Source organism: Pteropus medius, unplaced genomic scaffold, assembly GCF_902729225.1.
Source record: "Pteropus medius unplaced genomic scaffold, Ma_sr-lr_union100, whole genome shotgun sequence".
Classification (NCBI taxonomy): Eukaryota; Metazoa; Chordata; class Mammalia; order Chiroptera; family Pteropodidae; genus Pteropus; species Pteropus medius.
In genome coordinates, this window is record NW_024342467.1 from 5,481,397 (window position 1) to 5,504,310 (window position 22,914).

Below are 22,914 nucleotides of genomic sequence, written 5' to 3' on the forward strand. Positions count from 1 at the left end.
CCAAATACGAAGAGGACATTCCCCTCTATCACCTTTGCAACATGTTCTTTCTTCTTTTAATTAGCTTAACATAACTTCAAACTTTATGAAATGTCAGCCTATGTTAGGGAGTTACTTTCTATCGTGTGTCAGATCGAAGCACGGAAAATTACATTGTTTTAGGTTAGAAGCATTCAAATATCAGCAATATCAAATAGTTCAATCTAATACATACAGAACCCCTGTAAATGTATTTGATAATTTGCAATACTGCTCACGTCTAAATATCCTGTTTTAAAACTATCCCATAAAAAATTTAGTGTTTCTTTTTATTTTAAAACATCAGTTTAATACTTTAAGCTGTGCCTGTGTACACACATGGTTAAGCCTATGCAAATTAAATCATCCAATGGGTTGATCTGACAAAAAGGTATTTTTTTTTTTTTTGTAATGAATAAATCAATAAAGTTGGTTTAAAACGGTTGATTTGTGTAGAAACAGTGTAAGTGGTGCAGTGAGCAAAGGTGCTTGTGGGCAGGGGTTCCAGGGAGTTCTCAGATGACAGAGGCCCTTTGCAAGGCCTCAGGACACTGAAGGGAGGAAGAGTGGTCAGGTTCAGAATGCTCTCATTTCCTGCCCTCTCCCCAGGGAGGCATAGATATCATAAAAGGTCCTGGAATGAACTTCTCTGAATCTTAAAATAATTCTTTTTCAGATTTTAAGGGATGGGCAAAATTTAGGTTTGATTTTTCCTTTAAAAAAAAAAACAAAAAACATAACAGTCATAAAAAAATCGCACTGCCCAAACCATGAATTTAATAATTTGTGTTCATAGATTTTACAATGGTTCTAAATAAAGTTTTTAAAAATGTATATATTTTACTCAGTTTAAATTAAGAGAGAAAAATAAGAGTAAAATCAGAGAGATACCCACACGTCAAGTTATTTGACAAGGCAAACTGTAATAATTATTGTTTAAGAAATAATCTCCTTAATCATACTAAATTATATTAGATGGATAGGATATTTTATAGAACATAGTCAATACTGAATTTTAACTTATACTGTAATTAATATTTGTTAAGGATTTTCATTTATTATTTTGTTCATTCACTGATTTAATTTTTATTCATTTATAAGTAACTATTGAGCAAACTAGGGGTGCAGCAAGCTTGCTCAGTGCTTTGCGGTCCTGGGATACAACTTTGAACAATAGGGATACCTGAGGTCTCAAAGTGTCTATTTATCTAATTTTACATTTCGTTTTTGTTTTTTTAATTAAACATGCTTGCCCAACCTTGATCCCTACCCTTTCTGTTTTCAAAAACCACATGTTAAATAAAGGATGAAGAGAAACAGCTTCATTCATATTTCCTCTCAATGTCAAAATTTCATCTCTACCACCTCTATTTAATAATAGCTATAATAGGTTATGCTTAAGGTCAAGCATAAGAGAGCTTCAGTAAAAAACTATGGGATATGGTGATCTACTTAGATATTAAGATAACCATGAAGGGTCTATTTTACCACAGTTCTAACTTGTCTATATCCAAGCCATAGGAGTTTTCATTAACATTTATCAAATCTTCCTGCAGAGAGACCTGGGCGGCTGGTCTCTCTAGAATGAGCACGTCTTTTAGCACTTTGTTGATCAGACCTCTGGGAGATCAGAAGGAAAGCATACTCAGTAAATGACTCAGGATTTTAGAATTCGTTTTCCTTGCCAAGAAAGGAAAACCAGAGTCTTTGGGGACTGAGAAGCTCATGTATTTACACATGTATTTACTTGAAGAAGTGTGGTGCAAATTCTCAGGACTCCTAGGAAAATGAGAATACTGTTTTGTGGTTATATTTGGCAAAAAGACTAGAAATTCAATGTCATGATAGACAAATATTACAAACACTGAAATAAATGAAATAAGACATTTTCTTTATTTATGCACTACAAATGTTTCAAGTAATTCATAATAGTTCTGCAAATGACTACAGGTTCACAAACTTAAGGTTGAATGATACTAAGTTTGACCCAAAAGAATCCTACTTGAAAAAGGTAAAAAATTTTCCAAAATGAAAAGAAGACACAAAATATGTATGACACTGTAGGTTCATATATCACCTACATCAACTTAGAATTTCTAAGCAAGTTTTTGTGAATATCAGAAATTTCATTGTATGTCTCCCCAGTACGCTAAATTATGCCTAACATACAATGTGAGCTCAAGAAATATCAGTTGACATTGAGGTATTGTAAAATTTTGTAAAGTAAAATAATTCTATTCTAAATTATTTGAAGTTCTGAAAAAGATAGGAGATTCGAGCTTATAAAATTTCAACAAATAAAATATAATTGTTCCATCAAATATGTCAGTGAGATTATTTATCAGTCTGATGGAAAATCAGTTCTACTAATGTCATACATTTTTCTTTCTATAGCATATAATCATTGAGAAATTTCTACAAATTCAAACATTCAATTAAGTGCTAAAATATACAAAGAAATAACAAAAGAATCCATATATTTTATAGCAAAATGATAAGCCATGACTACTGAACACTAAAAATATAAGTTAATAGGCATGGCTCAATCACAGTCATGAGAATTGCAAGACATGTAAGAACTCTAGATATGTACCATCTCTATCTAAAGTTGTATACCTTTCTGGTTCACTAACTGCGAAAAGTTATAAATTTCTCTTATAGAACTCTGTCACAGGTACAAAGAGACATTAAGTTCTATCTATCTGTAACTGGCCAAAATGTCCTATATGAACATTTCACATATACAATTACTCTAATAGAATAGTATGGACTAATAAATGAACCCATGCTAAATAGAGAGAAAAATAAAACAAAATGAATTACTCTACAAAGTACAGCCAATCCTGTCTCCTCTAAAGACATTTCCTAATGCTCATTGAGCCAACTTTGCCAGTGGGTAGGAGAAGTCAGTAAACATAAATTGTGGTATGGTAGGCTGTCAGATTCCCTGAAATAATTCCCTTTCACAGAGTTAAACTATAGGATATAAATGAAGTTAACTGGATGGGAACATCTGGGGTATGAGATTACTATGAATTAGATAATTGAAATAAGTTATAAAAAGGAAGTACATTTCATTGTCCTTTACTTTTGAATCACTGGATAAAATTTTACTGTTCCTATTAGTGATGTAATGATTTATCAATACACACTGAGTATTTAAGATATACGAAAACAGTAAGTATAAAATACTGGTTTGTAAGTAAAGGTAATTTCTTTGTAAGAAGAGGCAATGGATGGACCTCAATAAGGAAGCACACTAGAAGCAGTGAGAACATACTAGTATTATTTTCACTATTAACAAGTTACATAATCTTACTTGATAATTACTCTCTCCTTTTCCTACTATAGTCCCTGAGCTAAACTATATTACCAGTTGCTTGGAGGAAAAGATCAAAACTTCCTCCACCACCCATTTTCAACCCCCACCCCTACTGGCAATACACACACACACACACACACACAGACATTAATAAAATAATAATAATAATAACGATGATGATGATGATAAATTGGGTTGTCCTTAAGATTCTGTAATTTTATTTAGTTCAGTTTACTTTCAAGAGAAAAGAAAAACTAACAAACATCTTTTGAACACTGGAGATCCAAGGGAAAAAAAATTAAATATGGTCCCTTCTCTTCCTCAAGAAGTTTATCAAACAGTCAATGGGCTGCTTGAGCCAATGCCTCTATCAAGCTGAGTGAAGCTGGACAATGCAATAATTTTTTAGAAAGAATTAAAACAGTAGCAAAATTTGAGTTGAGCCTTTTCATCAGGTAGAGAGGAATGGAAAACATGTCAAATGGGGAGAAAAATGGTCAGTTAAGACACAAAGAAAACAGTCCAGAAAATAAAAATAATTGTGTTTGAATTCTACATGAATGTTAAAGTAATGGAAAAATTGTAGTTTGAATATTCAGGTACAGGACTACTATGACCATTTTAAACAATTGTGACTATAAAACTGAGCAGGGGAGCCTTAAAGTGGTATTTGATTATTCTTGGTTCTAATACTGTATCACGTTCTTTGATGCAGGATTAAAATATCATCCTTGGAGTATTTCAGCAGGCTGACTAAAGTTTAGAGCATAATTTGACAAATTGAAGCATGAGAAACATTAACCAAACTCTTTCAATAATATGCTACAATAATAGCCAAGGGGATTTCTTAACCTTTTTATTTGTTTGCTTGAAGAAGTAAGATACAATCCTGATTACTTAATGAAGGTCTTCTTCATAAATTCCTCAAGCAAAACTGAGATAAATGCACGCCCATTAGAGTTAATGTTTGTCCACTGTTTGGGCTGAATTGGAATAGAACCAGGAGTTTACCAGAGTCTTTTTAGCTCCTCCCTCCATGAAAACATGAATCAGCCTGAGCTACTTGGTCACTTGCCATAAGTTAACTAGGTACTTGGCTGCTGATGGTCTTTTAAATATCAAAATAAGTCTACAGCTTAAAATAGAGACTTTAGCTAATCCTTTTAGGCAAAATAAATCTCAAGTGTGCTGCATGCGACATAGTACATTTGGAAATTAAAAAAATCCTCATAAAAATTTTTTAAACAGGTAAGTCATACCAACGTTCATGAAATACTTAATTCCTCTGGCAGTTTCTCTATTGTTATACTTTCTTCTCAACCCATGAAATAGACTGGCCAATAAAGTCTCAAAAAGAGTCAGTTGGTTAATCCAAGAGGAATGTCTTCTAACATAAAAACATTCAATGAAACAGGGCTAGAAAAATCTAGGGTGAGGTTCATGTTTGTTTCAGGATATTAGATGATGGTATTACTTGTAGACAAGTAGTTACAAGTGTCGTGCATTTTGTTGTAATAATAAGCGCAGGATTGTTTCTTAAAAAAGAGTCACCAAGTACGATTACAAAAGAATAAATGCTGAGAACTAGGCCAAAAAAAGTAATTATGACACTTGTTGATCTCTAGGACAATAACTCTTAAATAGAAACAGTAACTCAACATTTTGTTATTAATAACATGAAATGAAGTAACTTTGGCAAGAAGCAATGCTCTATGTTCATTGCAATTTGCAAGTACAGACCAGAAGTCAATGATCGCTTGACACATCACTGAATTCACATTGCCATGTCTTTTTTATATATATAATTAAATCAAGTAGCTCAGGAAACATTGTCTTTTGTTAGAGAAATTTATTGTAGTAGTAATATGACCCCCCAAAAGCTTGAAGTCTATACTGAGTTTTTTTCTTGAATAAATTCAACATGTAACATGTAAGTCTAATGTACATCTTAAACTTAAAGTGTATTACTGTGATATATTCATATATTGTAATATGATTGCTGACAGTGATATTTAACACATTACATAATTAAAGTTCAATTTTATTTTCTATATTCATTATACTGTGCCCTAGATACCTATGATTTATTTACTACTCATTACAGGTTTGTATTTTTAAACACCATCATTCTTCTTCCCCTGGCTCAACCTTTTGGTAACCACTATTATACTGTGTTTTAAGGTTTGACTTTTTTTAGATTACACATACAGATGATACCATAGAGTACTTGTCTTTCTGTCTGACTTATTTCACTGAACATAATGTGCTCAAGGTCCATCCATGCTGTAGAAAATGGGAGGATATCCTTCTCTCTCATGGCTGAATAATATTTCATTTGTATAGGTACGGCCTCTTTTCTATATGTTCTCTTCTTGTCACTAATTTTCATAGTTTGGGTAAGTCACTGCGAGCCAAACCTACTAGATATGAGCTCACTGGGTCTAATCTATGCTACTTTCTCTTCCTGAAATGTCCTTCCCCTTCTTCTCAATGCTGCCTTACAGAAACAAACAAAAACACTCTTTGAATCTTAAATCAGAATAAGCACATAAATCTTTCCACATTAGTCAACAGAGGTTGACATGTTGGATCTGATAGCCCATTGGTAATATATTTTATTTTATTTTATTTTATTTTATGATATTTTATCACTATAAGATTAGTATTGATGCTTCAATTTTACAAAAGAGTAAATTGAGTTTCAAAGAATAAAATTACCCTGCCAAGATTGCCCAGCTAATAAATGGCACTGCCAAAACCCATTTCCATGGCATGTAGTTACAGTCTCATTAGTTCAGGTCCTTTTCAATTTGATTCAGTCAGGAGGTCTTCTTTGTGAGTATCCATCAAACAGCATGATAGAAAAACAGAAACTGCTTGTAAATGTAAACCTCTGATCATGATTTAAATGCTTGTGGAAGGTTATAATAAGAAAAGGGCATAATGGTTAATCTCAAAAACTTATTACATGGCTTAATACTAGAGGAAACAGCAGTAATTTTACATTATCAAGGCATATGTTAATGTTGGAAAATTCCATACTTCAATTTGTATTAGTCTCCATTCAAGACAGAACATGAGTTTTTTTATTTTAATAATCCAAAGAAGGAGGCTCAGTAACACTAAACTTTATATCCCCCAAAGTAACCATTTTTAGCATAGGACATACTCAGTCTCATATATTTAGGAGTCCATCTATGCTACTAATATTATCATTTTTTACTTAAAGATGTGTCTCAGACAAGTACGACCCCAAATTAATAGTTTATTATTGTAAAAATTGTTTTGGACTATTGTGAAACCTTTCCTAAATCAGTATAAGATACGCTTTCAAGAACACAATGGAACAAACATATTGGCATTCATTCTCTCATTCATCTAATCATTCTGAACATTCTTATTGAAACACCTACTATGCTTCTAATTCTCATAATATGTTGGAGGTACAAAAATGAATGGAGAAGACCAAAATCTCAGGCCTTGTGGATTGTTCTGTATCATTCCAGAGACTATTCTGCAGGCACTGTGGTAATTGCCTCAGGTACAGTGATAATAATGATGGCAGTGACAATGACAAGAGCTAATATTTATTCCCTTGCCTTTAATATTTATGGCAGTTCTATCTTTATCCTAATGTACAAGTGCAGAAATGGACACAGAGAAGTGAAGTAACTTGTCCAAGGACACAGAGTTACTGAATAGTGGGGCCAGCATTCAAATCCAAATAACCTGGACCTGGCACATTTCCTACCCTTCAGAATTCTTTCAGTCTGACTGAGAAAACAAGAGTTAATATAAACAATCTCATAAATAAAATGTAATTTTAAACTATGGTAAACACTATGTATGAAAAAGGACCTGGATTTATAGATATGTACAATGGGGTAGACTGGCCTGAAATTCACACCTTCCCTGCTCAATTTCTGCACTAGATTTGCTTGATATTCTGTCTGTGCTTTTCCCAAAATCATGAGGCCAAAAATGCTGTAACTGCAACCACCTACAGCCTCCATCGCACACCCAGGAGCCTGCAGTGGTGGCTGTTTTAGTCCTCATCTGCCTCTATATCACACAAGGACTGTGTCTGACCTCCAGGCTTTGCAAAAAAACCTATAACTTTTCACCTCGTGTATTTAAAGTTGCCATAAAAGCAAGGACCGTGGTGGATCTACTGGGCATCCAGGAACACACACAAAAGTGTGGAGGAGTTAGAGATCATGGAGCATCTTTAACCAAGTACTAGCAGAATAAATTCTTATTTCTCCCCAACCCTTATGATAACCCTTAGGGAGTTTATCCAAATTCTTGGAAGACTCAGTAGGAGAAGGAACAATCAGCTTGTCAAGAAGCTGGGGCCAGTTGAGTAATGTACTTCGTTGTATTACTATCTCTCTCCTTTATTGCCTGGCTTTCATTTTCCTCACTCCCACTTCCCTGGGATTACACTTCCTGCAAAAATGTCCAGCTAAATAGAAAAAACATATGCTTTGCCTCAGGCTTTAGTTCCTAGGGAACCAGAGCTAAACGGTGGGGTGTGCTCACCTAGTGGGAGGGTCAGGACAGCTTCCCTAAGAAAGGTACATTTGTACTGACATTATCAATGCAGAGATTGATTGGAGATAGCGGTTAGGAGGATTGGAGTTGGCGAGGGGAGAACTCCAGCTTCAAATGTGCATTTCTGATTAGGGCAGGAGCATAGTGCTTCTGAAGAAGGTCAGTAGGGAAAATGAAATGGAAAATAGCAATAGTTAACACTACATGCCAAATACTGCTCTAAGAATTTTACAGCTATTATCACACTTAATTTTCACAAGTCTCTGAACTAGATACTGTAAATCGCCCCATTTTATAGATGAAGAAAAGCTGAGGAAGGTTAAAGAAATTGCCCAAGGTTGTATAAACAGAGAACCAGCCTAGAATAATTTGAGAACACAGACTTTAAAACTAAACTGCCTGGGTTTGAATTCCTGCTCTGCTACTTATGATTTGTGTGACTTTGAAATCCTTGTGATGCAATTTCTTCATCTGTTAAATGGACTACTAATCATATCTCCCTCATAGTATTGCTGTAGGGTTAAATAAGTTAATATCTGTAAAGGATTTCAAGCAGTTTTAAGTACTCCCTTTTTAAGTACTGTATAAGGGTTTGATAAAGGGTAAAGTTTCAAGCAAAATTCTAGGTCCAAATCCTATACTTCTTAAGCACTATTCCATCCTTTAATATGTAAACGGTCACAGATAAAGTTAACTAGAAAACAAAAAATAAGACAATGATTAGTAATCTTAGCAAGTTAAGTACAAATAAGAGGCATAAAACAGTATTTAGTAACATGGACCTATTGATTCTTAAATACCATTACAATATTCTTAAATATGGATAATACAGTTTTATAGTACTCCTAGATTTAAAAATATATAACAAAAGACAGAAGAATGTAAATCCTATTTAATATAATAGTCTCTCAAGGGATTTTATATGAAAAGCACCATCTAGACAACAATGAAATGTTGTATTCTTACTTGCCCTAATAGATGTGTTGAATTTACTGTGGCTCCCCCATTTCATGTGGACATGTGGAACATGTTGAGACACAAAATGGTACATTCAAGAAACGTTAAAGGCCTAAGAGCAAGGGGATTCTGTTGTTGGAGGAGAACTTGGCCAGACACTTCAGGCTTAATTCATGGGAAAGGAAGGCAGGAAAGGCAGCTACAATATTTGTTCTGATGATATAAATGGTTATGATATTTATACTTGTTTGGACATAGGTGTTGCTCAATTAAACATGTTTTAATTAAAGGTGTTATAGTGCTCTTCCTTTTCCAAAAAAAAAAAAAAAAGGCATTTTGAATATATACAAAAGTAGTAAAACTTCACAACAGTGCATGGAAATTTAATAATAGCGGGATTTCTGCAGATATTTACACCCCAACACTGTGCCTATAATGGCTCTTCCAGGCAAATAGAAAATCCAGAATTTTACACAAGGTATTTGCACCATATTAAATAACAGGTATCTTTAGTTTTTAGATATTATTTTCTGAGGCAGTATGGGATTTGTTAAATAAATCTATATTTGAATTTACTAAATCTTATTTGTAATTCTATAATTTTAAGAAAACATAATTGAAGATGAAGATATTTAATCCTTTTAGAAGAGTGATTTTATATATCCCTGTTTTAGGAAAATACCTATCATTCAATATAGTATGATCCTAAGGTTCTGAGTGAAGGATTTGTCCCACCACCGACCCCAGCAAGACCCCACCACCTCCCACACAAACTCAACTTCTTCTTTGACCTCAGCAGACTTAATAGTCTGTTTCACATTTGTAACTCTTCCTTTGCCTTAACAAGATGTCCTAACAGATCTGCTCGCAATAATTTCATAGAGCCAGATTTCTTTGGTATACAGTAGCCTGCCATTATTCAGAGGAGTTAGGTTCCAGGACCCCAGTGGATGCCTGAAATCACGGATAGTAATGAACCACATAGATGATAGATAGATAGATAGATAGATAGATAGATAGATAGATAGATAGATAGATATAGAAATAGACATATAGATAGGTTTTCTGTTCATGTCTGCCACTCCCAAATTTAATGCCTTTTCCATCTTAACCCAGCACTTATTATGAACTATGGCCATAACTTGTGTAGTTTGAGGTATGACAGCAAAACTAGTATACATTTCTTTTTCCTTCTTCACAATTAGATAAAAGATTCATTCTTACCTTAGATCTTAGCAACCTTGGCATGAGATTTTTTTTTCTGTCTTTATTACTTAAAGGAAGCACTTTACAGATTCTCTTTGGCATATCCAAATTGCCAGCATCATTACTCTTGTACTTTGGGACCATTATTAAGTAAAATAAGTGTTACTTAGACACAAGTTCTGCAACACCACAACAGTTGATCTGATAACAAGATGGCTACCAAGTGACTAATAAGCAGGTAGCGTGCACAGCGTGGGAATGATGAATAAGGGGATGATTCATTTCCTGGGTGGGAAGGAGTGGGACTCATGAGATTTCATCACACTACTCAAAATGGGACATAATTTAAAACTCATAAATTGTTTATTTCGGGAATTTTCCATTCAATATTTTCAAACCACAGTTGACTGAGGGTAACTGAAATCTCAGAAAGTGAAACCATGAATGGCGGGGGGGAGGTACTAGATATATATCCAGTATAGAGTTTTATGTCAATAAACTATCACAATAGCTCAGAAAACTAAAAATTCGATTTGCATTACAGGGTGATTTCTGTTTTCCTTTTCTTCTCTATGTGCGTTAATGTAAACACCATATTTAAGGAGTAAACTTTTCAGGTAAGAATTTATAGTTTTTTTCTTTGCATATTACAAAATGAGTATATAATAACTTGGTTAGTTTGATAAATTAGCACAATACAAAGCTATGATGACCTAGACAAAGTCTCACATATGGTCTAGAGTAGCTGTATGTTTCTGGAAAGCACTTTTGTCAGCAATAAGGCTACCGTCATGCTTACTTTCAACTTTCTTCTCCATTCTATTTTTGAAATGAGGACTTTTAAAAGTTCCCTTTCATTAGCTATTTTAATATCTTATGACTTTTACTGTGTCTACTGAAAATTGATTTGAAAATCTAATATGGGAATGCAGTTTTTCTTGTAAAAAGCTAGAGAGATGGACCTTCTGATGAAATAATAAATTGATGCACATTATCTTCATGTATGATAACTGAGGAAAGTCAGTTAAAATTTTATTCATAATGTCTAACACAGGTATTAAGTAAAAGCATATATAAAAACAAAATCAACAGCTGTTACAAAAACAATTTTAACAAAATAAATGAATGGATTATACCAATCATTATCTGACTAAAAACACTAGGAATCATAGACTCATTGGTGTTTGTTGAGTCACTTGCTGAAGCACTTACTGGCTATTAACTTTGGTTGTTCAACCGAGCTCCTTAAGCCCTATAATAAGAGACAGAGTCTGATAGAACTGTAGAAATAAAAAGGATGGAGAGATGCAATACTGTCTTATTAGTAAATTGAGAGAATTTTGTGACTGGTGGAGTGTGAAGATATGACACAGCAATCCCTTTTCTGGGTATCTACCCAAAAAATTAGAAAACATTATCTCTAAAGATATATGAAGCCTGATGTTCATTACAGTATTATTCATGGTGGCCAAGACACGAAAAAAAAATGTCTTTCGATAGATGATAGGATAAAGAAGATGTAGTACATATTTACAATGGAATGTTAGTCAGCCATAAGAAAAGATGAAATACTGCCATTTGCAACAACATGGGTGGATCCTGAGAAAATCATCCTAAGTGAAGAAAGTCAGACGGAAAAAGTTGAGAACCATATGATTTCTCTCATAGGTAGGATAAAAAACTAAAAGCAACAAATGAAAAAGACAAACAAAAACTCATAGACACAGACAACTGTTTAGTGGTTACCAGAGAAAAAGCGGGGAGGGAGTAGATAAGAATAAAGGGGGTCAAATATATGGTGACAGAAGGAAATTTGACTTTGAGTGGTGAACACATGATGCAATATACAGATGATGTATTATTAAATTATACACTTGAAACCCATATAATTTTATTAAGCAATGTTACCCCAATAAATTTAATAATTTTAAAAAGGGAATTAGAGAAAAGAGTCAATGTTCTTTAGATGCCTGAGATGCTTTGAGGTGCCCATATTATTAATGGAGATATAAAAACAGGAAAAGAGCCAGGGTGGAACGGGGTTCGTCTTTTTTTTTTAAGCATTTATTTCATTTCATTATTATTTTCACGTATACAGTACATTGGTTAGACATTTATATGGTTTATGAAATGATCCCCCTGATTACTCTATCACCCAGCTGGTTCTACACATAGCTATTACATTACTGCCGACTACATTCCCTATGCCATACTCCCCATCCCCGTGACCATCTCTCAACTGCTAATTTGTACTTCTGTAACCCTTCAACCCTTTCTTCCAGCCCCGCAACCCCCTTCCCCTCTGGCAGTCACCAGATTGTTATCTGTATTTATGAGTCTGTTTTTGATTAGTTTGTTCTTTTTGTTCCTTAGCATCTGCATATGAGTGAAATCATACAAGATTCATCTTTCTCTGTCTGACTTATTTCACTGAGCATAATAACCTGTAGGGCCATACATGTCACTGTAAATGGTGGGATTTTATTTTTTTATGGCTGAGTAATATTGCATTGTATAAATGAACCATAACTTCTTTATCCAATCATCTGTCAATGGGTATTTAGGTTGCTTCCATATCTTAGTTATTATGAATAGCACTGCCTTGAACATAGCGATGCATAGATCCTTATGAATTAGTGTTTTGGGTTTCTTTGGATAAATACCTAGAAATGTAATTTTGCTGGGTCAAAGGGTCGATCTATTTTTAATTTTCTAAGAAACCTCCAGATTGTTTTTCACAGTGACTGTATCAATTTACATCCCGTCAACAGTGTATGAGGTTTCCCTTTTCTCCACATCCTTGCCAACACTTGTTGTTCTTTGATTTATTGATGATAGCCATTCTGACAGGTGTGAGGTCATATCTCATTGTGGTTTTAATTTGCATTTCTCTGATGGTTGTTGACCTTGAGCATCTTTCATGTCTATTGGCCATCTGTATTTCCTCTTTGGAGAAATATCTATTCATGTCTTCTGCCCATTTTTTAGTTGGATTATTTGTTTTTTGTTGTTGTTGAATTGTATGAGTTCTTTACATATTTTGGATTTTAATCCCTTATCACATGTATAATAAGCAAATATCTTCTCCCATTCAGTAGGTTGTCTTGGTTTTGTTGATAGTTTCCTTTGCCGTGCAAAACCTTTTTAGTTTGATGTAGTCCCATTTGTTTATTTTTTCTTTTGTTTCCTTTACCTGAGGAAATATATCTGAAAAGAAATTACTAGTAGCAATATCAGAGAGTTTACTGCCTATGTTTTCTTCTAGAAGTTTTATGGATTTCGGTCTGATAGTTAAGTCTTTAATCCAGTTTGAGTTTATTCTTGTATTAGGTGTTAGATGGTCCAGTTTTCCCAACACCATGATCAAAGAGATTGTCTTTACACCATTGTATATTCTTGCCTCCATTGTCATATATTAAATGAGTATATAGAAGTGGATTTATTTCTAGGCTCTCCATCTGTTCCATTGATCAAAGTATCTGTTTTTATTCTAGTACCATGTTGTTTTGACTACTGTAGCCTTGTAGAATAGTTTGATATCAGGTAGTGTGATACCTCCAACCTTTTCTTTCTCAAGATTGCCGTGGCTCTTTGGGATCTTTTATGGTTCCATATAAAGTTTTGGATTATTTGTTCTAGTTCTCTGAGAAATGCATTGGTATTTGAATAGGCATTGCATTAAATCTATAGATTGCTTTGAGTAGTATGGCCATTTTAATGATGTTGATTCTTCCTACCCGTGAGCATGGTATATGCTTCCATTTATGGGTTTCATCTTAACACAAGTTCATTTTAAAAGGTTTAGGGGATATCTAGGCAGAAATGTTTAGTAGATACAGTTGGAAATAAAAATTTAGATCTCAGAAGATAGAGGTTAGGTAAGCATTTGGATGATTGTCATATCTGTCATACTTGGAAAGGCATCTAGAGAAAACCAAAAGAATACATTATCTCATTTGAAAATAGCTTACTTATAGGTAAAAGGACCAAATAACAAATATCTAATGGAAACGATTTTTAAAAGAGAAATGAGTGAACGACTAAGAAAGGTAGTCAAGACGTAAGAGAGTCATAAGAGGTGTCATAAATATAAAGTAGACATTTAAGAAAGATGGAGTAGTATATAAAGATGTAAAATTAAGTTCTAGAAAGATGCTGTATAATTTAATCATTAGATAGATTTAACCTTTGTAGAAAGAGTTTTGGTTGAGTGTTGGACAGAAATAAATGGAACAGCTTTGAGGAATAAATAGCAAGAAATTTGAAACTGAAGGGAACATAACATTAATAGTTAAAATAGTCATATTGTGTTTTTGTGACCAGTTTTTTCAACATTTATTTTTTATTTTACCTATTACCTGGGCTTGTAAATTTTTAAACAGTAAGAAATAATAGATTCAATCTGTTTCTAAAGTTTTACAACTTTAGGTATCTATAATTAGAACCTTGAATTTCACAAATTAAATCTCAATTTGAAGTCATATTAAATTAAGGATGGTAAAAGTCCAGAATAGTCTCATGTGACCTAAGTGGAGTTTCTGTTCTCAAACCCGTGTAATACCAAAATTAAACTTTAGATCGCTTAAAGACTTTGCTATTTTTGCACATTATTATTATTATTTTAATTCTGAGGGAAACTGAACTATAGGAACATAGGCATTTACTTTTATATACTTAGAGAGCTTGAAAGAAAGAAATGAGATAAATTTGACCACCCTTTTTTAAATATACAGAAATACAAATATTTATTTCAAATGTACCTTTTTCTTTGTGAGAAGTGAAGAAGTAACTTATTTTTTCTCCCTATTGTATGGCATATATATGTTTTTTTAATGAATAATTAAATATATTCGTAACTTTACATCTAAATTGTATGTTTTTTAAAAAATGAATAACCAGGTCCTTCTGGGACAATCAGCTGCCACTGAGTAAAAATTAAGTACTCATAGAGATACATTTGCTCTCTGGATTTAATGATATATTACAACCCCAACACATTAAGATGAGCACATTTCCCTAAGTGGTTTATGTATACCTCAAGAATAGTGTGCCCATAAATCAGAATTGTATCCAATTGTCATCATTATCATTTCTCCATTTTCTCCATAATTCTTTGTATCGATATCACACACTGGTATGATCTCACGAGTTTGTAAGCTGGAGATGAGATATTAAATACCCTGACCATTAGTGGACAGAGAAAGTACACAGAAGTACAAAATTTCAAATTTAATATTTTCTGACTCCATTGTATAGCTAATCATAATCTATGATACAAATAGCAAAAAGAAAGAAAAAAAGAGGGGGAAAGATAATAATTATGGGTCTATATGGAAACTTTTAGGAGCGTATTCCACTCTGGATCAAACTATAAGAATGAGATCATTGCCCAGGATTCTTCCTTCTGCTTTAATTATCAATGAATAATGTCATGATTGTCATGTCTCAGCCATACTTGGCAGGGCATAGAGTGGAATCTGGACTCTTGAATATTGTTTAGTAGCTCTAACTATAAATGAGGATTACCACACAATAAAACAGTATTGTTTCAGAGACAATGTTAACTTTGTGATTAATGAGGTGAAGGATGAGGAACATATGACTGTTTCCTGGTTCATTCCAGCATTTTTCTTAACTTAGACCTCAGCCAAAACTGTCAGCACTAATGACAAGATGACCAGATAATGTTTCACCTGCGAGTGGGACTGCAATTTAAAATTTCCAAAACTTCTACAAGGCACAGCTCTTATGTAAAGCCAAGATTCTTTTTTTTTTTTCTTTCAAAAAGCTTAAAAACAAATGGGACAGCAAATCTCTGAGGAGGAAAAGAAGCAGATCAATTTGCACTTTTGGAAGTTGTAGAAGTATAAACTGATTAGCAGGGTGACTTAGCCGCCCGGAGAAAAGAGCATAAAAGAAATAATAATTTTGTATTAAGAAGAGTCCTAACAATAAAGAAGTGCTAATTTTGAACGATCTGGTCATTTAAAATGCTGAAGCCTACAATTTTTGATGAAAAGTTTTGAACGATGTACTGAATTTAAGCAGCTTGTGGTAGATTTTCAACCCTTTGAGGTTAAGGACTGTGACTACTCAAATCTCTGAACTTCACAGAGTCTAGTACTCAGTGCTGTGGGCCACTGTCTGCCTTCTGGGGTGAATGAAGGTCTGGCTCAGAAAAAACTCATTAATGTCCACAATAATCATAGATCATAAAGTCTTACACCATAATTGACTTTCTCATTGATCCAATATAAAGAATAACTTAAAATATATCCCAAAATCACTTTCGAAAAGCTGAATAGAAATGTATTTCTTAACAGGAAGAATCTCTGTTTAAACTCAGATATATGCAATTAGCAAATGATTTTATCCATTACTCCCTCTGTGAACTAAAAATATATAATATGGGAGATCCTTTCTAACACTGAAGCATTCTGAAATCATATTTTAGAACTGAAAGAAATCTTAAATGTTACCCACTCAAACCGTCAATTTTATACATAAGGAAGTAAAGCATAAGTGTTGACTTAAGAAAGGTTGCACATTGTTACTGTAAAATCATAGAAAGAATTTGATGTCACAATTGATTTAAAAATACTTTTATTCTGAAAACATATTTGTCTGATGTTTTAATAACATTAATGTGATCATATTTTTCACAACAAAAAAGAACTTTGTTGTGGTAATATTGGCCTACACATTGTGCCTTAGCATATGCCAATAACACGTGTTTTTACATTGTAAATATATATGATCAAACCAAAATATTTCACCTTTCTATGTAATTGAACCCACTTATAAAATAATTGGGCATGTTTAAGATGATTAAGAGTAGGCCTAAAAGTGACTTTTGACTATATATTTGAAACAAACACGAGAGTAAGAAATTGAACAATAGGAAATCTGGCATCCTATTTTTACAGTTTCATAATAAACTTTTATATGTTTGTCATGTATTTCATTAAATTGACCAAACCTAACTGTCTTCAATGTAAAAATATCAAGAATCTACAATTACAATATACTTACTAAGAAAGAATTTAGGTTTATTAAATGTAAATCTAACTAAGTGTTTCACATTATTTAGAATTTCTAATGTAGTTTAACTAGACACGACTGTAGGATAAAAAAGAATGAAGTAAATGATTTGAGATGTAATTAAAGAGGATTTAAATGAGCCATAAATATAAATGGTTGTCTTTTTCCATATGAGGTCTAAATAAAAATAATAATTTACTTGTGTGAGCCTTAATTTTCTCTATTGTAGAAATGCTTCCAAAACATTAGCATTAGAAATGAATTAGAGTTTAATAACCAAGGTAAGTGAAATTCTGAGTCTGGTTAATATTGGACTCAGGGAAAGTTTTGGAGTATTTAAGATTTAGAGTGTCACTTTAAGTGGAAGCTTATTGATATAAATATGCACTAAGTGAGAATACATCTTGAAGTAGACATCTAATTTTACTTCTGGTTTGCCTTGATCCTTAAGGAATAGAAGATAACCTCAATTACCAAGAACGATTGCTGTTTAAATAGGTGGACATTATTAAGAAAGGATTGTGGAAACCAATATTTTCCACAATAGGTAACAAATAGGTAACAGTTTTACATAACAGCATCTCAGATTTCAAAGATTTCTGTGAGGTTACATTAATCCACATATGGATTATATCATTCTTGACATTTTACTGAAAGTAGTAAACTATAACCTTCATGAAAAAAATCAGTCTCTGAAGATATTCCTTCCATAGACTGCTTCTTCATGCCCCAACGTGTGTTTAAAAAGAAGTTCTAAGGAGGGCAGGACATGGATAAAGCAGATTGTTGCTGTTGTTTCGTAGTCATATCTCTATGGGCATTAAATAAGTTATTATTTCTATAAATGTCTGTTTCAAATTAGATTCTTTTCAAAATTGGGGGGTGGAATTACAGTACTGGGTTTGTAGGGTAGCTGTTTCATATTTCTTTTCTTTTTTGTAAAAAGGTCTTTCTGTCTAGTGGCTGGTTTGTGGTCTCTGAGAGGAGGAATGAAGTGAGCAAGAACTGGAGCCCTTTTTTTCCATCAAGCTTTGAAAGTTGTTGATAAAATTATGTCTGTTGGACTATAGACACATTTCTAAATATTGTAAAACACATGTAAAACAAAATAAGTGGATGTTTGCACCATTTGAAGAACTTATATATGTCATGTAATTTAATTCTTATAACAGCTCTTCACGGTTAATTTTATTATTATCCTCCTCCCAATTTTATAGGTAAGGAAATGGAAACAAACAGTTAAAGGAACTTGCAAGTTGAGCTAGGATTTTCACTCTAACATTCGGAATCTAGAGACCACCTCTTAACCATCATGATTTACTTCTTACCTAAGAGTGTACCTTCACAATGTGCCTGCAATAACTTGAGAGTGTTTTTTTAGTCAAATTTTATCAGACAGTGATAAACAAAGTATGTATGTACAACAAAATCATTAGTCTGTCATTTTCTATTCTAGAAAATGTCTTCTTAAAAAAAAAAAAGAATTCTCAAAACTGCTTTCTGTGTTAAACAAAACTGATAATTTCAGATTAAAGGAATAAATGAAACTCTGAAATAGAGCACTGAAGAACAAAACAACATATAGCAATATATGAATAAGGAAGGATCTCTTGACTACGGTAGCTGGATGCCACTGAAACAGGTAATTAAATTGGATTATAGAATGTACCCCATAGACAATAGTATGTTTTTATTAAACAACTATTACACATACATTCACTCTATCTTGTATAATCCTACCATGTTTCAAGGTGTAACTCTTTACAACAAAGCAGCATATGATGAATGTAAATGAACAAAAACTTGGGGCAGGGAAATGTGAAAAGAATGTATATTTGCCAGTAGAGTTTTAAAAACAGGTTTTTAGTTGACAAAGTTTGAAAAGAAAAACTGGGCAATTCTTGTGGGCTCCCTAAAATTTCTATGTAGTTGGTATCTAAAATACCAACAAAATACAAATAGTTCACTGACATTCACTCAGTGAGCCAATAAAATAACTTCTTTTCTTTTTAGATTTCAACTTGTTTCCATTAATTATTACAGACATAGTATTGCCTTGACACTACAGACATTCAAACATAATGCTTCCTTTCTTATCTAATTTTATGTCTCTTCAGAATCACTGCTCTGAACTTGGTTTTCTCATTTACAAATGCAATAATTAAATCAATTTCTTCTTTTTAAGTCAAAAGTCTAACAGAATTAAAAGACAAATGTACCAAAAGTTTACTAATTTTTAACTAACAATTTTAGGTTGTTTACCCAAATGTCAACATTTTCTCACAGTCATCTCTTCTTAAAAATAATGCATATATCAGTTTAGTCACTCTTTCCCTCCTGCTCTTTTGGAAGTTAGAATTTTAACTTGAAGCCTATGCTTGAAACTTTGGTGAAATGTATACATTATCATAAATAATCCATAAAGACAATTTTTCATAGATGATAACCTAAAGCTTTGTTTCTTTAGAATTTCTATGTTTTATTTCTATGTTTGAAATTATTTTCTACCCACATTTTTAAAAAGTTTAAAACCATTCCAAATGATATAGGTGCCCTGCAGATTAGGGCAAGAAGGTCAGTAGAGAAAGAGACATTCTAAATTTCCAAGGCATGATTTAATTCTAAAATACACTTGTCCATTCATGGGGGCTGTTTAGCTGCATATTATAGAGATAATAATACCTTATGAAAAGACCAGGAAAGCATTATTACCTAAATATATGGACTTGTCAAGGTGGATCAAGCTTTCCAAACTTTATTGAAAGGTGTTACATGACCTAAACATTTCCAGTTCTAGTGTGTAGCGTTAGAGAGGCTTAGGCTCCACCACAAACAGCTGAGACCTTCCACAAAGGCTATAAGCCCAAAACCTGACTGCAAGTCAGAATCACCTCACAACATTAAACCAGTAAAAACTCCCTGATCTCAACAACAGAGATTTTGATTCTGTTGCTCTGTCATGATACTGGAGAATATATATATGAAATATAAATAAAATGTAGTAAGCGAATAAATAAATAATCACATGACACTTCGTGATATCCAGCCAAATTTTAGAAAGACTTATGTGCTGGATATCTGTTGAATTTTGGGCCACCCTACAACCAATTACTTTTCTCACTTGTAGGGAATCCCAAAATATGAGGTGAACCCTTGTACCTTCCCCTAGTGCGTATTAAAGTGACACATACCCTCCAGAGAAATGTTCCATCTTTGACCAGCTATCATTTACTCTCAGTAAGAAAAAATAAAGCCTATTTGTACTGATAGTTTAATCATATCTATGATATAATATAGCTCTAGTCTGAATAGTAAAAAGAGGATAGAAAAGTGGAAAAGCCCTGGACTAGGAGACAGAAGTTAAATTCCTGTCTCTAATGTATTCCCTAACTTTATCATTTGAACATGTCACTCAATTCCATGAGCCTTTAATTACCATGTCTATAAAATGAGAAGGCATGATTTGGTGATCTCCAAAGGTCCATCTATAAAAGGAAGTATCTCTTCCTCTCAAGTATCTCTCAAGTATCATTGAAAACACACTGAAATAAAGGGGAAATGTTTTGCTGCTTTTTTCCTTTCCAAACTCACTGTGGATTAGACTGTAAAGTGATCAGTGAAGCAAACCAGCCAATACACATTACAAAAACCAGAAGAGTAAGTCCAACACATGCATACAGCATGGCTGTGACTTTTCTGTCTGCTGACAGACATCAGATCTTGTCACTAGAATAGTCAATGGGGTGCAAAATCCTGTGGAATTTGCTGAACTGAACAGGACACCACACATAACGATGGGAACCTCAGACACCAGCCATGTCAAGTGTTGTCATCGCTGATCGTGTTCCTGTTCTCACTCCAGGGCCAGCCAGCGAGTCTGTTATTTATATTAAAGTAAAGACTGTTCAGATCAGATCAGATCTTGAGCAATAATTTTGACTTAATCAAGACCATCTCTTTTATTTTCAAGTTAATGATTTAGTTTTTGAAAAATATGCACCCCAGATCACCAGCTTTATCTTAAATTTTGTGCCCTAGAACCTTAATCTGTCATACCGTTCATCATCTGGGATGGGTGCAGGAAACGTAATCTTGTACAGTAACTTTATGAGCTAATAAACATTGTGCCTTTGAGTGATACAGCTCTGAGCCTGAGGAAGTTAGACACACAATTGCTCATGCATAGTTTTCATTAGAATCAATATAAAGAACTGTATAAACAAAGTAAGGATGCATTGTTTTATATAATCAATATGCAGAAATGATAGACATTTAAAGAACATTTAATTAGTACGGAAAAGAGAGGATATTGCAAAATAAGAAGTCCCTATAAATTTGTGATAATGGAGTTTAAAGTGACAAAAGTGAAATGAGGCAGGGCCAGAAAAAGGAAAAAGCCAGCCAACGTTCAGAAAAATCAAATGAACCTAATACAAATGTAGATAATGTGAAAGTCATTTTAAGTCCATAGAATTCAAGAGTTGAAAAGACAGAGAAATAAGTTCTAGAAGCAATTGAGTCATTGAGTGATTAGGTGACTAGCCTAAATTCCCAGGATTAGAACTAGGAACTCCAGACTCCTGAGACAATGTTCTTTCCACTATATTCCATAGCTACAGTTTTAGGTTATTTTAATATTTTTACTGAATATAGATGGTTCAAATTTGAAAGACATTATGATGATTTATTATGGACTACCATGGGATTAAATAAAGAAGCCATGGTAGTTTGGGTTAACACTTGCGAACATAATTTAGTAGGAATCATTTAAATAAAAAATAGCCTTTTTACTCATGCATCAGGCACTGCTGCATTCCTTCTATATTGACAGGCTACCCTATGCCAGGGAATTTCCTCTCTAATAAAGGAGACAGGTATATAAATAGAAGAATGCAAAAGGTATATGATAGGAGTGGTGATGAGAGGTTAGTAATAGGGCTGGAATTGTAAGCAAGAGCCAGATTATGAAGAATGTGTCCTTGGTAATGATTTTAAATTATATTTTGGCAGCCAAAAGTCTGTGGATGACTTTAAGCAAAAAAGCTACATTAAGAGGTTTATTTGGGAAAATTACTCTAGCTTGTTGAGGTAAATGGACAAGAGAAGGTAAAATAGCAGGGTGACCAAATCAGAAACAGTTACCATAGCCTGAGAAGATGGTGAGCTGAAATAAAACATAGAAGTGTTTGTTAGTAGTTATTTCTAAGATAGAAATATTAGTCTCAAATAGTAATTAGAAAGTTATTGTAAATTGCTGGTGCATGTAATGAAGAACTACTCAATTTACTGGATTACACTATGGGGAGTTTCAGTCATGTGGGAGAAATGATAGGTTTATGAGTTTAGAGAAGTTCTGTTCAGGACATCTTAAATTTGAAGTTCTATGAGAAAGGTAATTATGTCTTGAATTCCTGGAATTAGCCTCCTAAAGTTTGTAGAGAGAGGTGGAGTAGAAATGGGGGATCATGTAGCCTTCAGCATGTAGTTGATGATGAGGAGAGCACTAAGAGCAAGATGGATAAGGACAGAATCGCATAACATCATAGAATAAGGAGTTATAGCATTTACTAATACTAAGTAACAAATCTATTAACAGGATATCATAATCAGGGTAAGATTAGATTAATTTTTAAATGGCCCTAATTTTGGCTAGAATTCTCCTAGCTCCATATTAACTCAAACGCTTCCCAAAAGTAGCTGAATACTTTAGTATTAAAGTGTAAACTACTTTTGGATGAAATTTTCTTTATCTGTCCTCAGATTCCATAAGTAAGTTTTATAGTTTGAATCTTATAGTTCATATTTTTCTAAGTCTG

The 22,914-nt window shown here is 33.3% G+C and overlaps 1 protein-coding gene across 5 annotated transcripts in view; it reads right to left on the reverse strand.

Annotated features, from left to right (window-relative positions):
• AGMO (alkylglycerol monooxygenase) overlaps positions 1–22,914 on the reverse strand; it is a 287,513-nt gene that overhangs the window by 207,739 nt on the left and 56,860 nt on the right. The gene's annotated exons all lie outside the window — the stretch shown is intronic.